At 44.8% G+C, this 16,368-nt stretch overlaps 1 protein-coding gene and 1 long non-coding RNA gene across 2 annotated transcripts in view; one reads left to right on the top strand and one right to left on the bottom strand.

The window, feature by feature from the left end:
- The window catches only part of UBL3 (ubiquitin like 3), a 67,530-nt gene that overhangs the window by 32,254 nt on the left and 18,908 nt on the right, over positions 1–16,368 (bottom strand). The window lies entirely within an intron of this gene.
- Positions 9,669–10,600, top strand: LOC127043346 (uncharacterized). Its single transcript, XR_007772207.1, has 3 exons — positions 9,669–9,720; positions 9,774–10,248; positions 10,514–10,600. It is a non-coding gene; the product is annotated as an uncharacterized LOC127043346 (long non-coding RNA).

Here is a 16,368-nt window from a genome sequence, read left to right as displayed (position 1 = left end):
CAGCGTATGCTTAGACTACTGTGTCTGTGCAATCAGTCACAGGATCATGGTTTAATTGATTAATATTAAACCACACTCAGTCCCAAAAAGTTATTGTCTGAGGGCCTGATCCAATCCCCACAGAACTCAATGAGAAAAATTCTCATTGACTTCAATTGTGCAGGATCTGTGCCTTAGTCCACAATTTTAAAGCAGTATAATAAAAATGTGAAATTAGAAAAGGCAAAATGTCATTTTGCATTATTTCCATGAAGTTACATACAGCAGCAAAATTATACATATGCAAAATAGGAAGAAGTGGGGGAAATGGTAAAACACCTACTCAGAAATTTATTTGCGTCTCTGGGTTTCAGAAAGTGAGTTTAGGAATATAAATACCATCAAAGAATAAACAAATGGTCTAACCCATCTGGATCCTGTCCCCGATATAGTCCAATGTTGGATACTTCAGAGGAAGTAGTAAAATCCTACAATGAGCCTAAATTGTGCAATGCTATATCACTGGAAAAAAAAATTTTTTTGGCTCATGATCATCTTCTGCCTTTAAGCATGAAAATTAACAGCCCTCACAGATTTTTATCTTCATGTAATATACATACTCTTATTCAAAAAGTAATTTTAAAACATTTTTTAAAACACTTTTACTCAACTATTCCATTTGCCTCAACACCACCATACAGCAGAAAATTCCACAGATTAATTATATACCTTTGAAAAAGCTTCCCTTCATTTGCCACCTTTAAATTCCATAACTATCCCATGTCCTTGTATAATGGGAAAGGTAACATATGTGTATATATGAATAGCCTTACTTAAGACATTCTGTCACCTTACCTTTCTTATCTGCACATCTCTTTTCTTATCTCAACTAGTGAAATTAATATTGCTCTATATATTACTCCTGCATTTGTTCGACTCATAAAAAAACTACAACATACAATACTCAATTGTATTTTGAAAGACTATTTATCTTAAGGATGTCAAAGAAAAATAGTGTAATCTTACCCAAGAACGGTATACTTGCCCTTTCATGTAATGTGTGCATTCCATATTTCTCCTTGAGTTTTATTGTCCTTAATTTACAGCTACTCAGAATACACTATTTCCTAACTTAAAGTTAACGTTAATGTAATTCATGTGGAGGCATTTCAATTTATTCATTTGGTTGGAATCAAATACGATTTTATCAGGTATAAATTGAAGTAGTTTGAAGATCATAACTCGCTCTTTAGTATCACAGAAACAAACAAGTTATAGTAAGTTTATTATGACAACTTAAATGTATATGTAAAAGCAAAAAATCCTGTGGCACCTTATAGACTAACAGACGTTTTGGAGCATGAGCTTTCGTGGGTGAATACCCACTGTTATCAGATGCATGTAGTGGAAATTTCCAGGGGCAGGTATATATATGCAAGCAAGCTAGAGATAACGAGGTTAGTTCAATAAGGGAGGATAAGGCCCTGTTCCAGCAGTTGAGGTGTGAAAACCAAGGGAGGAGAAACTGGTTTTGTAGTTGGAAAGCCACATCAACCTCATGAAGAAACTTGCACAAACACAGACAGATATCATCTTCCTTTCCAAATGCAAACGGATGGACATCATACCAAATGGACTAAAGGTAAAAAATCCACTGCTATCTACATACTACACAGACCACAGTGAGATTATGCCATACTCTACCAAAGAAACTGAGGAACCACCTGATTAGCATCCTATACAGCAAACAGGAAAACATCAAAAAAGAGCTCTCCAATCTGAAGACTCTCATAAATAACCAAACTTCCATACAAACGAACTTCACTAAAATAAGACAGGAGATCTACATTACTCACTTCATCTCTCTACAAAGGAAAAAGGACTGTAAGCTGTCTAAACTCCTACCTGCCACATGGGGCCACAACCATGGTACCCCTAACCCACCCAGCAATATCGTCAATCTATCCAACTACACACTCAGTCCAGAAGAAAAGTCTGTCCTATCTTGGGGACTCTCTTTCTGCCCTGCCACCGCTACCAACATGATACAGATCTGCGGTGATCTTGAAGCCTACTTTCGCCATCTCCGACTCAAAGAATACTTTCAGGACAACACTGAACAGCGCACTGAGACACAGGTACCCTCCCACCAACAGCACAAGAAGAACAACTCCACATGGACTCCTCCTGAGGGTCGAAATGACAGTCTGGACCTAAACATTGAATGCTTCCGCCGATGTGCACAGGCAGAAATTGTGGAAAAACAACATTACCTGCCTCATAACCTAAGTTGTGCAGAACGCAATGCTATCCACAGCCTCAGAAACCACCCCGACATTATCATCAAAGAGGCTGATAAAGGAGGTGCTGTTGTCATCATGAACAGGTCTGACTATGAAAAGGAGGCCGCCAGACAATTCTCCAATACCAAATTCTACAGGCCACTTCCCTCAGATCCCACTGAGGAATACACTAAGAAACTGCACCATCTACTCAGGACACTCCCTACACTAACACCGGAACAAATCAACATACCCTTAGAGCTCCGAACAGGGTTATTCTATCTACTACCCAAGATCCCCAAAACCCGGAAATCCTGGATGCCCCATCATCTCGGGCATTTGCACTCTCACTGAAGGACTGTCTGGATATGTGGACTCTCTACTCAGACCCTATGCCACCAGCACTCCCAGCTACCTCCGTGATACCTCTGATTTCCTGAGAAAACTACAATGCATTGGTGACCTTCCAGAAAATACCATCCTAGCCACCATGGATGTAGAGGCTCTCTACACAAACATCCCACACACAGATAGAATACAAGCTGTCAGAAACAGTATCCCTGATGATGCCACAGCACAACTGGCTGCTGAGCTCTGTGCCTTTATCCTCACACACAACTATTTCAAATCTGATGACAATATATATCTCCAGATCAGTGGCACTGCTATGGGCACCTGCATGGCCCCATAATATGCCAATATTTTTATGGCCGACCTGGAACAACGCTTCCTCAGCTCTCGTCCACTCATGCCCCTTCTCTACCTACGCTGGAAAAATTCCACCACGATTTCAACAGCTTCCACCCCACCATCAACCTCAGCCTGGACCAATCTACACGGGAGGTCCACTTCCTAGACACCACGGTGCAAATAAGTGATGGTCACATTAACACCACCCTATACGGAAAACCTACCGACCGCTATGCCTACCTTCATGCCTCCAGCTTCTATCCCGGGCACATCACACGATCCGTTGCCTACAGCCAAGCACTGAGGAACAACTGCATCTGCTCTAACCCCTCAGACAGAGACCAACACCTACAAAATCTCCAGCAAGCATTCTCAAAACTACAATATCTGCACGAGGAAATAAGGAAACAGATCAACAGAGCCAGACATGCTACTACTACTACTACTACAGAGCCTCCTACTGCAAAACAAACCCAAGAAACAAACCAACAGGACTCCACTGGCCATCACATACAGTCCCCAGCTAAAACCCCTTCAACGCATCATCAGGGATCTACAACCCATCCTGGACAATGATCCCACACTTTCACAGGCCTTGGGTGGCAGGCCAGTCCTCGCCCACAACCTGCCAACCTGAAACATATCTCACCAGTAACTGCACACCACGCCATAGTAACTCTAGCTCAGGAACCAATCCATGCAACAAATCTCGATGCCAACTCTGCCCACATATCTACACCAGCGACACCATCACAGGACCTAACCCACATCAGCCACACCATCACCGGTTCCTTCACCTGCACGTCCACCAATGTAATATACGCCATTCTATGCCAGCAATGCCCCTCTGCTATGTACATCGGCCAAACTGGACATCTCTATGGAAAAGGATAAATGGACACAAATCAGATATTAGGAATGGCAATATACAAAAACCTGTAGGAGAACACTTCAACCTCCCTGGCCACACTATAGTAGACCTTAAGGTGGCCATCCTGCAGCAAAAATACTTCAGGATCAGACTTTCAAAGACAAACTGCTGAGTTTCAGTTCATCTGCAAATTTGACACTATCAGCTCAGGATTAAACAAAGACTGAATGGCTTGCCAACTACAAAACCAGTTTCTCCTCCCTTGGTTTTCACACGTCAACTGCTAGAACAGGGCCTCATCCTCCCTGATTGAACTAGCCTCGTTATCTCTAGCTTGTTTGCATATATATACCTGCCCCTGGAAATTTCCACTACATGCATCTGATAACAGTGGGTATTCACCCACGAAAGCTCATGCTCCAAAACGTCTGTTAGTCTATAAGGTGCCACAGGATTCTTTGCTGCTTTTACAGATCCAGACTAACACGGCTACCCCTCTGATAAATGTATATGGTGACTTTTATCCAGAATGTTGCAAAGAGCTATACAAAACCAAATACTTCTTATCAGCTAATTGTTTTTTTTTGTGGCTTGGTGATACCGGGGGGTGGGCGTGGGGGGTGGAGGAGGACCGTGACTACTTACAAACTTTAAAGGGGGACTGGAACATCTGGTATGTTAATCAAACTGAGGGAGATCATTTAGGAGAAGGATGCTTTGCACTCAAACTCCTCCTCCTCTTAGGCTTTATCTGTAGGTGTTCCTCAGCTTATGAATATCCAGTCTTAAGGACCTAGACAGAAACTGATCTAGGTAACATTTGATCTACACTCTACAAGGAGGCTACATCCCTTTTGGATTTGCCTTGAGAATGATGATGCTGATGATGAAAGTTTTCATATGAAAGTACAGTGGAGACTAATCTAATCTAGTATTGTACTGGCTGCTTTGCCAGAGAGGGGCTGCTGGGGAGCGAGTCCAACTGATGTTGCCAACCATAGAAAATTAATGGAAGGTAGGAATATTTTGTTCTTCTGCCAGCTGCTTTCACGGTGGACAGTGAGCTCCCAACTGGAGCATATTACAGATGAACTGGAAAGAGCCTCATCTCCACTCCTCCTGAGATATCTTTGAGACCCTCTGATTTGTAGCCAGCCTAGCTGCTGATACTGCTGTCTGAGAGATGACTTAAAACAAAAGAAACAAGAAAAGACTGGGGAAAACCTGCAAAAAGAGCATAGTGAGAAAGAGGACTTGATGCAAAAATCCCTTCTGACTGGCCACCATCTACTTAACTGACATACAGTGAAGAATATAACTGATTATCCACACTGGTGGCATTCAGGCTACAGAAACAGACACACTGGCAATCATTTCTCCAACAAAGTGCTGCCACTTATGTAGGTTGAACTCTGAGCAACTGATTATTAAGTATTTAACTAATGCCATAAGTGTACTTGAGTTCTACAGAAACAAGACACAGCTCCTGTCCCAAAAGAACTTCAGCTCAATCCAATTTAATCTGTAATGATTATTTAGGCAGGAAGAATGCAATTTCCAGAATTGGAACTTGTTCAGGATGCAAACTCACCATCCTTGCAAAAGTATGAGCCTGTGGTTTAAGTTTCAAAGCCCATCCCTCCAGCAATGAAGCACTGACTTAGAGCATTGGTTTAACACAGACTCAGAGGCCAGAAAAACATCAACCGAAACACCAGCACCCATGCTGTCTGTGGTCAACATAACTAGGAGATCTCAGAGAAAATCTAAGTACTGACCAAAGTAGGGCTTGATTAGCTTATGAGATCTAGTGAGATTACAGACCGAAATGTTATGGGTTCAGGCGAAAAGTATGTCTTTATTGGGACTGAATTTAAATTATTCTGAAGATTTCAATCTTATCTATATTATTTAATTAATGTGTGCCTTGGCATTGAAATTAGAGCCAGTAATCAAACATTTTATTTCCCTTTACACACACAAGCCTGAGCAGTACAAAATGTAGAACAAATATTTGATTTCATGACGTAACACTAATTACTTACTTCTCATTTGGTTAAAGCAAACAAACATTTAAGTGTACACAGACTGCTAATAATGAATTCCTTAATACACATTAGATCTTTATTGCACAACACAGAGCTATTCTGGGCAGAATATTTACTATTTTTAGAATTTGTCACAACTATATTAATGGCTCTTGAAAACCATGAAATTCCGCAGCAGATTATAAATGTAACCCAATTATGTTAAGAACAGGAGGTTATACACATATGGTTAGAATGGAAGCTACAATTAAGCTTGCCCAAACGTTTCCATTTTAACCTTCGGTTATCAGTCATGCTTAACTTTCTGAACCTTGTACCATTTCAGGTTGAAATTTCCCAAACCTGGCCATTGCTCAAGAGTGATTTTGTTTAAAGTATGAGTAAGAACAATTCACCCATTTTTTAAAATAGTAGAAAGAGGGGAAACTACTTTCTCACATAGCTCTAACCAAGATGACAAAGTGGAAAGTAGAAAATAGGAAGGGAAGATATGCATTTGTAAATTTAAAATGAACTACATACCATAGAAACTTTCTAATAAGCATTTCAGCAATTAAATAAAACTGTTTACTTAAACAAGGCACAACTATGCCCATCTGGAAACAGCTTTGCCTTATTTAAGAGCAGGTGTCCCCAGATCTCTATTTGGCAACTAATGCATGAAAAAGTATTTAACCTTCTCTAAGCAAACATTCTTTAACGGAAGTTCTATTTTGGTTTCCTACTTAGGATTCACAACAAACCAAATGTGATCACAGACTAAGCTCTGCCAGAGACAGTATCTGCTTCAAGACTCTATTTCTGTGAAAGCAGATGAACAGTTCATTTAAAAAAAATATTTAAGCGTATTCCGTAATATGAACTCTAGAGTGTCAATGCTCAACTTCCCTAGGCCATGTCTACATCTAAAACTTTGCAGCGCTGGTTGTTATAGCTGTATTAGGACAGCTGTATAGGGCCAGCGCTGCAGAGTGTCCACACTTACTGCTAGCAGCGCTGCAAGTGCTGTTAGATGTGGCCACACTGCAGCGCTGTTGGGAGTGATGCATTGTGGGCGGCTATCCCACAGGGCACCTCGTCCCACAGCGGCGCTGGGGCTTGTGGGAAGGGGAAGGAAGTGTGATTGTCCTTCTGCTTCCTGTTCCTGTTCCAACGGCCAGCGTTGCTTTGGTACACATGCGGAGCACTGTGGCAGCATTGTGACTCTAAAGCGGTTTTTCTGCATTATCTTTCAAGAATGGATCCTCAGGTACTGAATACCTTACTAATGACTATTGCCAGCACATCTCGCCTTACTGTGGATCTAATCCTTAGGCTGCTAAATGTGCGTGTGACTGACATTGAGGAGTCGGACGATGGTACTGAATCGCATCAATATGCAGACAGTACAATGCTAGTGGCAATAACAGACGTGCTCTGCTCCGTGGACCGGCGCGTTTGGGCTCGGGAAACCAGCACTGAGTGGTGGGATCACATCGTCCTGCAATCATGGGATGACGAGCAGTGGCTGCAGAACTTTCATATGAGGAAAGCCACTTTCATGGGACTTTGTGATGATCTCGCCCCCAACCTGCGGCGCATGAACACGAGATTTAGAGATGCCCTTTCTGTGGAGAAGCGGGTGGCTATTGCAATCTGGAAGCTGGCAACTCCAGACTGTTTCCGATCTGTGGCGAACCAGTTCGGAGTGGGAAAGTCCACCGTTGGAATGGTGCTGATGCAAGTTTGCAGGGCCATTAATCGAACACTGACAAGAAGAACCGTGACTCTTGGTAACGTGCGGGACATTTTAGATGGCTTTGCAGAAATGGGCTTCCCTAACTGTGGAGGGGCAGTAGATGGGACGCATATTCCTATTATCTCTCCACCCCACCTGGCATCGGAGTATATTAATCGCAAGGGGTACTTCTCTGTGGTTCTGCAAGCGCTTGTGGATCACCATGGGCATTTCACTGACATTTACTCTGGATGGCCTGGAAAGGTGCACGATGCACGCATATTTAGGAACAGTGCCCTGTTCAGGAGGCTTAGGGCCGGGACCTTTTTCCCAGATCACAAAATAACAGTAGGGGACGTGGAAATGCCCATCGTGATTCTGGGAGACCCCGCTTACCCATTAATGCCATGGCTCATGAAACCATATACTGGGAAGCTTGACAGGAGCAAGGAACGTTTCAACTACAGGTTGAGCCGCTGTAGAATGACTGTGGAGCGTGCTTTTGGCCGTTTGAAAGCTCGCTGGCGCAGTCTGTTCGGGAAGCTAGATTTGATGGAAAGCAGCATTACCGCAGTTATATCCGCGTGCTGCACCCTCCATAATATTTGTGAAGGGAAGGGTGAAAGGTTCAGTGAGGAATGGACCTCCGAGGTTATACGTTTGGAGAATGAGTTTGCTCAGCCAGAGAGCAGGGCTAATAGGGAGGCCCAGGAAAGGGCTTCAAGGATTAGGGATGCTATAAGGGAGCAATTTGATGCTGAGAGCCAGCAGTAATGTTTGGTGCATGTGTTGTGCTTTGCTTTACCTTGCTGTGTATAATTAACCATTTCTATCACCAATAAAACATATGGAAAGAAATACAAACCAAAACCTTTTATTTGTCATACAGTAAAAAACAGGTAAGGGGGTATGGGTGGTTCACAGTACATTCAGAGGTTTTACTATTTCCTATTTTACTCAATTGTAACCGTCTGATGCAACTCACCATTACTTTGCTGCAGAATGATGGGGGTGGAGTGCACTGGGTAAGAATTAAACATATCTTGGTTACTAGGTGATGTTATAGGTGTTGGGGGCAGCTGATGATAATAAGGAACTGGGTGCTGCATAAAGCTATTTTGAGGATACACAGGGGGACAAGGAACATTGCTTTTGGAAGCCTGTGGGTTATCACGGTATATATTTGCCTGCATGGCTACAAGAGACTCAAAAGACTTGGTTTGGCGAGACAGGAGTCTCATCATCTGCCTGGCTATTCTTTTGGCAGACAATTCCTGTCTCCTGCTTTCAGTCAGCCTCCATTCCTGTACACTTTTTCTCCACTCCTCAGTCTTCCTACTTTCCCTGTTGTAGTGGTTCAGAACGGTCTTGATCAGCTCCTCTTTTGATTTCCTAGGATTGCGCCTCAAATTCTGCAATCTACGTGAGGCCGGTGACACAGCTGCATTACTCGAGTTGCCTAGAAAAAATAGAGATAGAGACATGTAATACACAGGGGCATCATTGTTTATTATCAACTTTTGAAGGACATTGGAAACTGTAGGTAGCATCCCTCTCACATACCTCACATAACACTGTAGAGTTCAAGAAAGCTAAGACATGTCTAGCAATGGGGTGAGTACTTTTGCTTAAAATTCTCCCATGTTAGTGGGATGCCTTGGTTCCTGCTTGGAAGGGGGGATCGGTGAGGAAGAAGCACCCCGCAGGACACGGTTCCCGCTTGGAAGGGGGGGTGGGGGACGGACAGAGCACACCGCAGGGCAGGTTTCCCGCTTGGAAGGGGGGATCGGTGAGGAAGAAGCACCCCGCAGGACACGGTTCCCGCTTGGAAGGGGGGGTGGGGGACGGACAGAGCACACCGCAGGGCAGGTTTCCCGCTTGGAAGGGGGGATCGGTGAGGAAGAAGCACCCCGCAGGACACGGTTCCCGCTTGGACGGGGGGGTGGGGGACGGACAGAGCACACCGCAGGGCAGGTTTCCCGCTTGGAAGGGGGGGTGGGGGACGGACAGAGCACACCGCAGGGCAGGTTTCCCGCTTGGAAGGGGGGGTGGGGGACGGACAGAGCACACCGCAGGGCAGGTTTCCCGCTTGGAAGGGGGGGTGGGGGACGGACAGAGCACACCGCAGGGCAGGTTTCCCGCTTGGAAGGGGGGGTGGGGGACGGACCGAGCACACCGCAGGGCAGGTTTCCCGCTTGGAAGGGGGGATCGGTGAGGAAGAAGCACCCCGCAGGACACGGTTCCCGCTTGGAAGGGGGGGTGGGGGACGGACAGAGCACACCGCAGGGCAGGTTTCCCGCTTGGAAGGGGGGGTGGGGGACGGACAGAGCACACCGCAGGGCAGGTTTCCCGCTTGGAAGGGGGGGTGGGGGACGGACAGAGCACACCGCAGGGCAGGTTTCACGCTTGGAAGGGGGGGTGGGGGACGGACAGAGCACACCGCAGGGCAGGTTTCCCGCTTGGAAGGGGGGATCGGTGAGGAAGAAGCACCCCGCAGGACACGGTTCCCGCTTGGAAGGGGGGGTGGGGGACGGACAGAGCACACCGCAGGGCAGGTTTCCCGCTTGGAAGGGGGGGTGGGGGACGGACAGAGCACACCGCAGGGCAGGTTTCCCGCTTGGAAGGGGGGGTGGGGGACGGACAGAGCACACCGCAGGGCAGGTTTCCCGCTTGGAAGGGGGGGTGGGGGACGGACAGAGCACACCGCAGGGCAGGTTTCACGCTTGGAAGGGGGGGTGGGGGACGGACAGAGCACACCGCAGGGCAGGTTTCCCGCTTGGAAGGGGGGATCGGTGAGGAAGAAGCACCCCGCAGGACACGGTTCCCGCTTGGAAGGGGGGGTGGGGGACGGACAGAGCACACCGCAGGGCAGGTTTCCCGCTTGGAAGGGGGGGGTGGGGGACGGACAGAGCACACCGCAGGGCAGGTTTCCCGCTTGGAAGGGGGGGTGGGGGACGGACAGAGCACACCGCAGGGCAGGTTTCCCGCTTGGAAGGGGGGGTGGGGGACGGACAGAGCATTGCAATCTACTTACCACGAGCACGATCCTCAGCTTCCTCATCAACGTCCGCTTCCAGCTGCTGTGACTGGCTAGTCTCCTCAGGGCTGGAGAAGAGCTCCTGGCTGCCTGTGTCCTGAGACTCTGGGGTGTCCCCCTCAACGCCAGTAGCATCACTGTATTCATCCTCTACACCATTGATTAATTGCACTCCACGCCTGACTGAGCAAACAGGAAGGTGATTTTTTAAATTTCCCGGGGGATTTAAAGGAGGGGTCAGGTGAGCACAGGGCAGAGGAGTTTTCTTGATTACCAGAGAGGTATCCTCAGGTATGCTGGGATACCTGCTTATTCCACGGAGGTCAAGAAAAGCGCTGGTAAGTGTCTACATTGCATTACCAGCGCTGGATCACCAGCGCTGGATCCTCTACACCCGAGACAAAACGGGAGTACGGCCAGCGCTGCAAACAGGGAGTTGCAGCGCTGGTGATGCCCTGCAGATGTGTACACCTTCAAAGTTGCAGCGCTGTAACTCCCTCACCAGCGCTGCAACTTTCTGATGTAGACAAGCCCCTACTGAAACACTGGCATAATAGCAAATTTTCCCAATACCTTCTGAGAAGTCACTTCCTGCTTTAGCTCTGCTATGGCTTTGTACCACATAGCAAAAAGGAGCCACCAATCTTTGATCAAGCTCATGAAATACTGTATTGGCTGACAGAAAAAAAAAAATCTTTGTGAACATGCAAATAGCTGTACCATGGTATTTAGTGAAATATCAATGTGACAAGCAAAAACTGAAAAGGAAAAGTTCCTCCCCTCCAACGCTCACTCCAATCAAGTAAATAAGAACATAAAAATGCGCACACTGGGTCAGATCAATGATCCACCTAGCCCAGCATCCTGTCGTCCTGGAAGTATGCAATCAGGCAGCAGCGAAGGGGGGAATATACAGTACAGTACTGGGTTAAACGTAAACAAATAAAGGGAAAGCAGCATTTTTCTTCTGCATAGTAAAGTTTCAAGGCTGTATTAAGTTAATGTTCAGTTGTAAACATTTGAAAGAACAACAAGGTTTTATTCAGAGTTACAAACATTTCAGAGTTACGAACAACCTCCATTCCCAAGGTAATCGTAACTCTGAGGTTCTACTTATCTGATTCTTTTTTTAATCTAGTTATACTTTTGGTCTTCACAACAACCCTGGCAACGAGTTCAACAGGTTGACTGTGCATTGTGAGAAGAAGTACTTCCTTTTGTTTGTTTTAAACCTTCTGCCTATTAATTTCATTGTGTGACTCCTAGACCTTGTGTTCTGTGAAAGTAAATAACACTTCCTTATTCACTTTCTCCACACCAGTCATGATTTTATAGATCTCTATCATATCACCTGTTAGTCGTCCCTTTTCCAAGCTGAGAAGTCCCAGGCATTTTAATCTCTCCTTATAAGAAAGCTATTCCATACCCCTAATCATTTTTTTGCTTTTCTATACCTTTTCCAATTCTAATATATCTTTTTTCAGATAGGGCAACCAGAACTGCACACATTATTCAAGGTGTGGGTGTACCATGGATTTATATAGTGGCATTATGATATTTTCTGTCTTACTATGTATCCCTTTCCTAATGGTTCCTGATATTCTGTTAACTTTTTTTGACTGCCCCTGCACATTGAGATGTTTTTACATAATTATCCACAATGACTCTCACATCACTTTTCTGAGTGTTAACTGCTAATTTAGACCCCATCATTTTGTATGCATAGTTGGGATTATGTTTTCCAATGTGCATTACTTTACATTTATCAGCACTGAATTTCATCTGCCATTTTGTTGTCCAGTCACCCAGTTTTGAGAGACCCCTTTGTAATTCTTCACAGTCTGCTTTGGATTTAACTGTCTTGAATAATTTTGTATCCTCTGCAAATTTTGCCACATCACTGTTTTGCCACTGTTTTTTCCAGATCATTTATGAATATGTTGAACAGAAGTTGTCACAGTACAGACTCCTGAGGGACCACTATTTACCTCTCTCCATTCTGAAAACCCACCATTTCTTTCCACCTTTTGTGTCCTATCTTTTAACCAGTTACTGATCCATGAGAGGACCTTCCCTCTTATCCCATGACTGCGTACTTTGCTTACGAGTCTTTGGTGAAGGACCTTGTCCAAGGCTTTCTGAAAGTCCAAGTACACTAAATCCACTGGATCACCCTTGTCCACGTTTGTTGACCCACTCCTTTCAAAAAATTCTAATAGATTGGTGGGGCATGGTTTCCCTTTACAAAAACCATGTTGACTCTTCCCCAACAAATCATTTTCATTTATGAGTCTGGTAATTCTGTTCTTTACTATACCTTCCACCAATCTGCCTGGTACTGAAGATAGGCTTACTTTTGAAACCTTTTTTAAAATTGGCTTCACATTAGCTATCCTCCAGTCATGCGGTACAGAGGCTGGTTTAAGTGACAGGTTACATACCACAGTTAGTAGTTCTGCAATTTCATTTTGAGTTCCTTTAGAATGCCTGGATGAATATCGTCTGGTCCTGGTGACTTATTAGTATAAATTTATCAATTTATTCCAAAACCTCCTTTACTGACACATCAATCTGGGACAGTTCCTCAGATATGTCACCTAAAATGAATAGCTCAGGTGTGGAAATCTTCCTTGTGCTAAATGAATCAGTGAACACTGATGCAAAGAGTTCATTTAGCTTCTCCGCAATGGTCTTATCTTTCTTGAATGCACTTTTAACACTTCGATCATCCAGTGATCCCACTGATTATCTGGCAAATTTCCTACTTCTGATGTACTGAAAAAGGGTTTGCTGTTAGTTTGTGCGTCTTTGGCTGGTTGCAAGGTTTTTTTCCTGACCTGCCTAATTATACTTTTACACTTGACTTGGCAGAGTTTATGCTTCTTTCTATTTTCCTCAGCAGGATTTGACTTCCAATTTTGGAAAGGATGCCTTTTTGCCTTTAACTGCTTCTTTTACTTGTTTATTCATACTGGCACTTTTTTGATCCTCTTACTGTTTTTTAAATTAGGATACACATTTAATTTGAGCCTCTATTATTGCGTTTTCTATGCAGTCTGCAGGCATTTCACTTGTGACTGTTCCTTTTAATTTCAACTTAATTAGCATCCTCCTTTTTGTGTAGTTCCCCTGAAGTGAAATGCTACTGTGGTTGGCTTCTTTGGTATCTCTCCCCCCGGCCTCCAAGGATTTTAGCTTTAATTACATTACGGTTGCTACCACCAAGTGGTTCAGCTATATTCACCTCTTGGACCAGATCCTGTGCTCCACTTAAGACTAAATCAAGAATTCTCCCCCCCTTGTGGGTTCTAGGACTAGCTGCTCCAAGAAGCAGTCATTAATGGTGTCCAGAAACCTTAATTCTGCATCCTGTCTTTCTGAGGTTACATGTATCCAGTCAATATGGGGATCACTGAAATCCCCCATTATTACTGAGCTTTCTATTTTTATAGCCTAATCTTCCTGAACATTTCACACAACCACCACCACAGGCCTGGTCTGATGGTCGGTAACATATTCCTATTGCTATACTCTTATTATTCAAGCATGGAATTTCTATCCATAGAGATTCTATGGTACAGCTTGATTCATTTTAAGATTTTTACTACATTAGACTCTAGGCTTTCTTTCACATATAGTGCCTCTCCCCACCAGCATGACCTATTCTGTCATTCCTGTATATTTTGTACCCTAGTATTACTATGTCCCATTGATTATATTCATTCCACCAAGTTTCTATAATGCCTGTTATATCAATACCTTCATTTAATACCAGGCACTCAAGTTCACCCATCTTAGTATTTTGACTTTTAGCATTCATATACAAGCACTTATAAAATTTGTCACTTTTTAGTTGTCTGCCACTATGTTATGTAATTAAATGGGACACTTTCATTTGACCAATATCAGGGGGTAGCTGTGTTAGTCTGTATCCACAAAAACAACAAGGAGTCTGGTGGCACCTTAAAGACTAACAGATTTATTTGGGCATAAGCTTTCGTGGGTAAAAAACCCACCTCTTCAGATGCATGAGGTCTTTATCAATTTCTATCCTCTCCTCTTTACTAGAATTTAAAGAATACCCATTAATAGACCCTACCCTACAGGATGTCTTTGATCCAACTATGTGCTTCTCCACACCTGTCAGCTTTTCTCCATACCTTCAGCCCTTAATTTAAAAGCTCCTCTACAGTCTTTTTAATTTTACATGCCTGCAATCTGGTTCCCTTCTGGTTTAAGTGGAGCCATTCTCCTATATAGGCTCCTCCTTTCCCAAAAGGTTTCCCATTTCCTAAAAAACCCAAATCCTCCTCCCTACTCTATCGTCTCCTCGATGTATTGAGACCCTGAAGTTCTGACTAACTGGCCCTGCACATAGAACTGGAAGCATTTCAGAGGATGCTACCACAGAGGTCCTGGACTTTTATCTCTTACCTAGCAGCCTAAATGTGGCCTCCAGGACCTCTCCCCTACCCCTATGTCATTTGTACCTACATGAACCACAACATGTATCAGCTCCTCCCAGCACAGCATATAAGCCTATCTAGATGTCTCAAGAGATTCACAGTCTTTTCACCCAGTAGGCAATTCACCATACCACTGGCTTCAGGAACTACAGCTAAGAATGCATGCACTCAAATAACCCCCCTGCAGAATATGCCCTTCCATACCATCATCTTGCTACCGCTACTAGGTGACGAAAGTTTTCACTGCCATGTGGTAGAAATGGCAGAAATCACAAGCAGCAGCAGCAGCACACTGCTTCATTTTCTCAGTTTGATTAACTGACTGTATCAGCAAGGCAATGGAGAGAGAGAGGGGCCTGGCCATGCCTCCGTGTAGGAGCCAGCGAGGGGACATGCCACTGCTTCCAAGAGCCACTTGAGGTAAGTGCTGCCCAGAGCCTGCACCTCCTCCCTCGCCCCAACCTCCTGCCTCACCTGATTCCCGGTCCACCCTCAGAACTCCTCAGTCCCAGTCCGGAGCACCCCCTGCACCCCAAACCTCTCATCTGCAGCCCCATCCCAGAGCCCACACCCCCAGCTGGAGCCTTCACCCCCTCCCACGCCCCAACCCCCAATTTCATGAGCATTCATGGCCCACTATACAATTTCCATACCCAAATGTGGCCTGCTCTCGAGAATCCTGTCTTTTGCTGACTCATCCATATGCACACATTCATCTATCATTTTCCATGCTGATGACTCAAGTCTACCTTTGCATACCTTACACCTCTGCCCCCTTCCTCCAGTCCCACAAATCTCTTTCTCTGGCTGTGTTGAAATTGCAGCTGGTAGTACGCCTCCCAGTCTGGATGGACTGACACATTCCAGCTCCACTTGAGCCAGCTAAAATTAGCAATATGGATGCTGAGGCACAGGCTAGCCGCCTGAGTGCAAGCCCACTCAATCTCTGGGTCCAAGCTCAGGCATCATCATCGAATCTGCTATTATTAGCACTCTAGCTCGAGCAGAACTAGTATAGACCTGTCTACCCAGCCTGAGAGGCATACTACCAGCTGCAGCGTAGACACATCCTCTGGTATTTCCTCTCGACTGATCTGCTGCTAACCCAATTTGAATGTGGCCAAAAATAAGCTAATTTTTTATTCCCAAACCCTGACCCCTTCACCTTTCCTCACTGCTCAGGATCACACTCACCAACATTCTCATAACTTCGAGGTTCTCTGACCCTTCCCTCTCCTGCATATATATAAAGACAATGTCTATCTCATCACTTTCCCC

The sequence above is a fragment of the Gopherus flavomarginatus genome, chromosome 1, assembly GCF_025201925.1.
Source record: "Gopherus flavomarginatus isolate rGopFla2 chromosome 1, rGopFla2.mat.asm, whole genome shotgun sequence".
Taxonomy (NCBI): Eukaryota; Metazoa; Chordata; order Testudines; family Testudinidae; genus Gopherus; species Gopherus flavomarginatus.
The sequence above is the reverse complement of the archived record's forward strand: the minus strand, read 5'-3'. Positions and strand labels throughout refer to the sequence as shown.